Source organism: Amblyomma mixtum, chromosome 4 (genome assembly GCF_055824585.1).
Source record: "Amblyomma mixtum isolate Tamu chromosome 4, ASM5582458v1, whole genome shotgun sequence".
NCBI classification, from domain to species: domain Eukaryota; kingdom Metazoa; phylum Arthropoda; class Arachnida; order Ixodida; family Ixodidae; genus Amblyomma; species Amblyomma mixtum.
In genome coordinates this window covers 67274545-67281924 of record NC_143015.1, presented here as the reverse complement: position 1 = coordinate 67281924, position 7380 = coordinate 67274545, and the positions used below count along the sequence as shown (strand labels likewise).

The 7380-nt window shown below is 52.0% G+C and overlaps 1 protein-coding gene across 1 annotated transcript in view; it reads right to left on the bottom strand.

Annotated features, from left to right (window-relative positions):
• osp (myosin phosphatase Rho interacting protein outspread) overlaps nucleotides 1-7380 on the bottom strand; it is a 139846-nt gene that overhangs the window by 96862 nt on the left and 35604 nt on the right. The gene's annotated exons all lie outside the window — the stretch shown is intronic.

The following is a 7380-nucleotide window of genomic DNA, read 5'->3' as shown; positions in this document are numbered from 1 at the left end:
CTTTTGTCAATTTAGACGCAGAGCTACCTACAATCATCAATTTCAGTGTTGACAGCAAATTGAACGTTCCATTTTACACTTATACCGAAGACGGTTGCTCGTGCAGGCTTGGAGCTATTCAGGAGATCAGCAAGGACCATGACTGGAGGAATTGATAATTCTAAAAAGGAAACCAAGGAGAAAATGAACTTGGCCTAAATCGATAGGTTACCGCGCTTCAGGCACGTAACGGAAATGATTCGTTTTCAAAGCCTAATTTGTCAACAACAAATGCGGATTTTGCTGCTAAACAAGCGTAACGTATAGCCACAGAACCGACTTTTACAAAGAACAAAAAGCACACGGCGTTGTCCCTTTTAATCGATACGCACCGCCCACGAAGACAATGCAAAGCGCAGCACGTGCTTTAACGTGTCAGCTCTCCGCTTCGAGCGGACACAGCTGGAACAAACATGTCTTCGCGTCTCTAATCAATCGACGCTCGCTCGTCCGGAGTGAGGGAGATAAGGAGTTGCGCACTGCGGTCGAGGGCCTTATCAGCAACCACCACCACCGCCGCAGGTGCTCGGCTCGAAACCGCCTTCACGGATGCGCGCGATAACGTTCTCCCGCATCGCGCATACAATGCCCACTTGGCATCTCTTTGTTTCGCGCTCTCGAGCTTATCAACCCATATCGGGGATGCAGCCTTTCGACAACAATCGCTTTTCTGGGTCTCGATCACTTTTTCACAACAACACTCACATGACGAATCCCGTGGCCCCGTAAAACGGCACTTTAGCGCAGCTATCGCATCGAGATGTCACGCATTATGCGTTCATGCAAGAGTCGATTCACTTTCCGGCAGTCGGGGCGACTGATTTATCACCCATTCTTCGCGAATTCACCGGCTTGCATTAGGCTGGCTTCACCCAAGGGTTGCCTGCAATCAGGCTGACTTTCTCTGATGCTTAGGCACACACACACACACAGACAATTTCTTACCTAGAAACCCGGACCGGCACTGCGGCAGTGGGCCTACTGCCTCATTTACCAATGCACGCCGTGGAAGAAGGGGTGCCGGTTTATGGCAAGCACACGGCACATCAACCCCAACTTCCGAAACTCTCGCAGAGAGAACGTGGCGCTAATTTCACCTGATTCTTCTGGAGTTAAAGCTTCTTAAAGCGAAGTGGTTCTCAATAACGCAAAAAAAAAAAAAAACGTAATTAGTAGCTGCGGTGGTTTAGCGGTTATGGTGCTCGGCTGCTGAGCCAAAAGACGCGGGTTCGATCCCGCCCGAGGCATTTGCATTTCGATGGAGGCGAAATTCTAGAGGCCCGTGTACTGTGCGACGTCGGTGCACGTTAAATGAACCCCAGGTGGTTCGAGATTTCCGGAGCCCTCCACTACGGCGTCCCTCATAGCCTGAGTCGCTTTGGGACGTTAAACCCCGCAAAACCAAACCAAAATATTGCATTCAGTCCGAAATGGTTACGTACCGAAGTGTCGGTGCAGCACGGTAACACGTGTGCATTGCGTTACGACACCCCGGAAAAAAAAAAAAAAAAAAGTGCGGCTTTTGAAAAACAACGGCACGGCCGCTCCGGAGAGCAAGCTCGACGAGAGAGGAGGGAGAAAACGAGGAAGATGAGAGAAGACATCTCCCTCAGCTTCCTCCTCCCCCCCCCCCCCCCCCCCCTTGCGCCAGCCGGAGGCGACACACACGCACGCCCGCCAGCAACGGCACGGCCAGGTCATTGACCCCCCCCGGGCCACCACAGCTTGGCCGAGAGACTGGGAAGAAGGCAGCGTTGCCGTTGCGTCCTCGTCACACAGCGTCTGCGGCCGTTGCTTCTGCGTCCCCCCCCCCCCCCCCCCCCACACACACACACACAAACAGTTGGCAAAGAATGGCCACGCGCAACGGATGAGCCAGCCTGCAGTAGAGAGAGGGGCGACTCAGAGAGAACGAGAGATGAAAAAAGAAAAGAGCGGGCAGAGCGAGTGCTGGCGAAGAAAGACGTAACGGGAAGGAGCAGAGAAGCCTGGGCGCGAGCTTGCAGGAGCAGCAGACACGGCGGAAAAGGGAAGCAGACGTAAACAAAACGGAATGGGACACACACAGACACACACATAGGTAGAAGTGGGGGTGGTGTGGGTATGATGATGCACCCCTCCCCTCTGCTGCTGTCCAAACACTCTCTCTCTCTCTCTCTCTCTCCACGAGAGGAAGAGAGAGTGAGGGGGGGGGGGGGTCAGTGAGGAGCGAAGGCGGACGGCGAGTGGGTTTTGAAACAGAAGGAAAGAACAAACGCAGACAAACAAAGCAAGAAGGGGGGGGGGGGGGGAGACCCCGCTTTGTGCATAAAGATATGCAGCGCACGCCCGGGCTGTCCGCATAAACTGTAGGATGCGACGCGCCACTGGAGATAGTAGAAGTGCGGGGGGACAGTGAGTCGCCGGATAACGAACAGGAACGGGAAAGTGCGTAGTAGTATGGCGGCGGCACAAGCTGCAACAACAACAAAAAAAAAGGCGCTGTCATCGGGGAAGTGTACTATAAAGCCGGTAGGCGAACGGTCAATTGAAACAGCTGAAACTGCTTCTTGTTGGGCAACAAAGCGCGCGAAAATTAACAAAGAAATTGCGGTACACAAATGAACAGCGGCGAGGCAAAAAATAAAAAAACAAACACGAACTTTCCCCTCCCACCCACCTCACTCAACCTTCTTACCCGAACACGATGAAAGTAACGGGGGAGTAAAAAAAAAAAGCAGGAACGACCCACTACTGTTCAGAAAAGAACTGAAAACGGTGACGGAAAGAAACGGCAGAGCAGACAGGGAAAAGAGGCGAACCCTTTAGAAGTGAGGCGTGGGTGGTATACAACTGAACGAAAAAAAAAAGATATTTTTAAAAGAAACAGAAAGAGAGAGAGAGAGGGGGCGGGAGGGGCTGAAACGCGGGCGCAGCTAGGCGTGGAACATTATACGCAGGGGCGTTGTTATGCAGAGCACGGTCTCCCTCCGTCTTCGCCCGCTATCCGCTCCGTGCAAGACGACAATGCGTCGACAACGGCGACAGCACCAGACCGAGACAGGCAGACAGACAGGCAACAAGGTTTGCACGCTATGGAATGCGGCGACAGTCTCGCTGAACAATCTACAAGGCGCAAAACCTAGCCACAGCGACGTAACGGACCAGCACTGGGATAGACGCACACCGAACCAACGGGATCCCTACTGCGCATGTGCAGTGGCCAAGCGGGGACGCGTGCGCTAGTGTGTGCGTCCACCGCCACCATCATCATCAGCCTGACTAGGCCCACTGCAGGGCAAAGGCCTCTCCCATGTCCCACGTCCGTGACGCGCTAGAAAAAAATAAGGAATTACGTTACCGCCACTGCCGATTCGTTATAGCGAACTGCGCTTCTAAATCGGAAGGAAACTGGATTAATGGCCCCACTAGACATCGTGCAGAGTGGCCTAGATGTGAGGAGGGCTTTAGCTACTGACGTCACTTCCGATACTACATAGGAAGTTACTTCCGGGGCTGCTTGCAACCGTCGACCGAAACTGGGACTGTCATGTCATTATCGCTAAGCGCTCGCTCAAAGCTAAGCTCATACTGTCCGAATGGAAACGTGTAGGTGCTAAGCACGCACAAAGAAATGGACAGCAAACGGAAAACGGGCACAGTCTAAACAACAACCCTGGCTGCCGCATATTCGCACAAACTGGAAATAGGCTAAATTGAAAGACATGTTTATGTAATTTAGTTTATTAGGGTTTAACGTCCCAAAGCGACTCAGGCTATGACGTACGCCGCAGTGAAGGGCTCCGGAAATTTCGACCACCTGGGGTTCTTTAACGTGCACTGACACCGCACAGCACACGGGCCTCTAGAATTTCGCCTTCATCGAAATTCGGACGCCGCGGCCGGGATCGAACCCGCGTCTTTCGGATCAGCAGCCGAGCGCCGTAACCAATGAGCCACCGCGGCGGACATGTTTACGTAGGGACCTTAATTGGCTCTTTAGGCCTATATCAGTGAGGACCTTAACCAGCGAAGTTTCACGTTAAACCTATAAACTATAAATACGAGCGAGATGGAAAGTCTGCGGGAAGATAAACGCGCTCTCGTTAGGGTGCACCGTGCAATTTAGCGGCTAAAAATGCTTCCGCACCTCGTTTTAAATAGAACGAGCGGACGCTCAACAGCCTAGTCCAACGACTAAATAAAGTTCGCACGCATCGGAGGAATTCGAACGTCGTAAACAGGCGCAGCTGCCACACGCCCCGCGGTAATAAATACGTAACGGTTTTATTTTGCTCTTTCCACAATAAAAAAGAAATATACGGAAACGACTTTCGCCTCGCGTAACTCGGTTAGCGCAGGAGTTAAAGCGGCTCGAGCCATTTCCGGGCTTCGTAGGTGGCCCCCTTCTGTTTCTCGTTTTAACGAACCTTCGGGAACAATGCATGCGGGGGAGAAGGGGACGGGGAAAGCGTATTTCCGGCGGCCCTTCAAACGGAGATAAGACGCGCTGTGAGGCGTCAAAACTAATTTATGCTCACATTTTTTCGCTAAATAAAATACAGGCGACCAGAAAAGCTTTTGCAACACTAAAATTACAACAAAACTTAATTTCTGGGCAGCCTATAAGCATGCAGCCGCGAACGGATGGATGTACAGCGTATACTTTCCTGCAGTTTTCACACGACGTCATAGCGGCCGCCATCTTTGGGTCTGCGAAGCGCCGCGGAAGGCGTTTGGTTAATCCGCCTATATCGCCACTGGTTTCCGCATATACACTGTGCACGGAAGCTATCCACAGAGACCAAAGATTGAGCCCGCGGCGTCACGTGAAAACTATTTTTACCTGGCTGTGCCTCTACGCAGGAAAGCCCCGATTTTTCGCGATTTCGGCGTTCCCAAAATTTTCCCGTAGATACCTAACGTATAGGTGTAGATACCTGCCCCCATTGTCTTGCTTGCAGGCAGAATATGGGCTTGTGGCACGGTGAATTTAAGTTTCGGCTGTCGAAGTTATCGTGCTACCATTTTGCCGTATTTCTTGACGCCTGCCAGCGTCGGAAAGTCTACAGTGATCACTGTATGTGATCTCGTACAGCCTTTGTCAAAAGCTTAGAGCCCAGGGGGTTTGCTTCTAAGCACTATTGTGGAGCTCCTGCATAACTTGTGGAAGTCCTATGCATCGGAGGAAGCAGGACCAAAAATCTTCTTACCTTCGGGAGATTTGGGACGCTGAGGACGCATTACGAGCAAAGCAATGCAGCCCAGAAGCAAATCCCCGGGCTCTAAAATTTTGACAAAGGCTGTACATCTCCACAATGCGAGAAATAAGCTGAAAGGGGAAGGTATGCGCGGGTTAAAGGGACACTGGGGAAAAAAAGTTGCCCCGTATCAATGCAGTACCGTGTTCTGATCACAAACAGACCATTCACGCCCGAAACGAAGCTTTAAATTTATAAGCCAGATAAAACCGAAACACAAAACAAAGGTGGCGCCATCACCGGACGCTTTCGAAAGCGAAATGCGTGCGCCGACACCGATTTCTACGCGGATCCCAGAGGCTACGCTACACTTCACTTCAAAATGGCGATCACAGAGTCCTTCTCATTATGCACGTCAGGAGACTGAATCGAGCGGCGGGAAGATTTTTAAATCCAACTTCTTCGTCGATAAATGCATCTACTACTGCCAGACAAACGGGGGAAAGAACCAGAGGATCAATTTTCCCCGAGAATAATAACTGCCTGACGTGCCTTTTTCTGGGTGTCCCTTGAAGATCCGACGGCTGCACATTGGCCATCATTGACGCCGCAGTGAAAACACACCGCACTGATTTCGACATGCACCTCAGGTTATTTCGCAAGGCGTACGGGCGTCCTTTACACGATCGCCTCCGTCGAAACGCGGCTGGGATTCGAACCCGCGTCCTTGGGGCTCAGCAGCCTTACGCCAGCTGAGCCTGGGAGCTTCTCCGCCCCATTATTCGCGCCAAACGCAGGAAAGATTAGACAATACTTGAGTTGCAGCGAGCCTACAACAATCCAGTACCGGTATATCGACCCCTGGTATGCGGTACTGGTCTCTGCAGCACTAGGCACCCGAACCCGCGACCCGACGCAGCTCGCATACAATGAGAAAGGTCGACAGACAGGCGCTGTTTGCATCCACGCTTCCGTTGCCCAGACGAGGGATAGGCGCGTTTTGGTCCCTTTCGGCAAAGCGCCTTTGTTTGGATTGCTCTTTCCGCGTCCACCGGGGCGACCTAGACCGGAAACGAGCACGGAACCGTATGCAGCACACTACACACACAACGAAGCAGCGCGGGGCATCCGTCGGGGAGGGCGCGCTGGATAACCTCGATCGGGAAACCGCCGCAGTAGATGCAAACAGAGGCTGGCTCGATCCCCGCTAAAAATAACACCGCGCAGTCTCGATGTGCATATGTCACCCCTGTGTGACCGCCAAACTGAACAATTTCCGCAATGCTGGCAAACTGACGGCACTACATTGAACACACGCGGGCGGATTTAGTTCCCAGAATTACAGCGAGTTCACTGAGCTAAGACCGTTTACAGAGAGCAGTTCGGTCTGTCCACGACAGGTGGCGCCACTAGGCCGGCTGCCATTCCTGGCCTTAGGAGCCGTTGTTAACAGCATTGCTGCGCAGTGCGAACCGCTGCTGCGCAGCTCGTGTACGAATGTCAAGAGACTCTTAAGCCCGGCTGCGGTACGGATGTAATGCGCATTGTTGAATTAATATGTAGAGCTAATGTCATTGTCGTCTGGTAGTGGAAAAATAGACACGCTTATTACCTATGGGACACTTCGATCCATTGCAGCCTCGCATCCGCACCGTGTACACATCTCGAACGCGGGCAAAATGCGACAAAACTCTGGCGCACTCAGATCACCTGGACACATGTCAAAGAAGCCAGAGGTATACACGTGAAGTGAAGACGAAAAGTCTCCACTTTTCAGGATTCTGAGTTCGTTGCAACTCGAATTCGCTACAACGAGCAAGAGGAGGTTGAACTACAGCGAAGATTACGTAACAACTCTTAAGACGGGAGAAATGCGTCCTCTGCGTCAATACGCACCGACCAGCCCGCATAAGCGCTATTCTGGTAAACAGCGAAGATATCCGAAAAGGTTACGAATTCTTCTTGCCCAAACCGCGCCGACAGACGAAAATACCGCTTGGCCGATAAATTCGCTAACAATATCTGGCCCTCAGAGAGCCCAGGATGATATGTTTCTACCATTAACCAGTGTACTTTATGGGGTTTAACATCCCAAAGTGACTCGGGCTATGAGGGACGCCGTAATGAAGGAGTCCAGATGATTTCGACCCCCTGCGGTTCT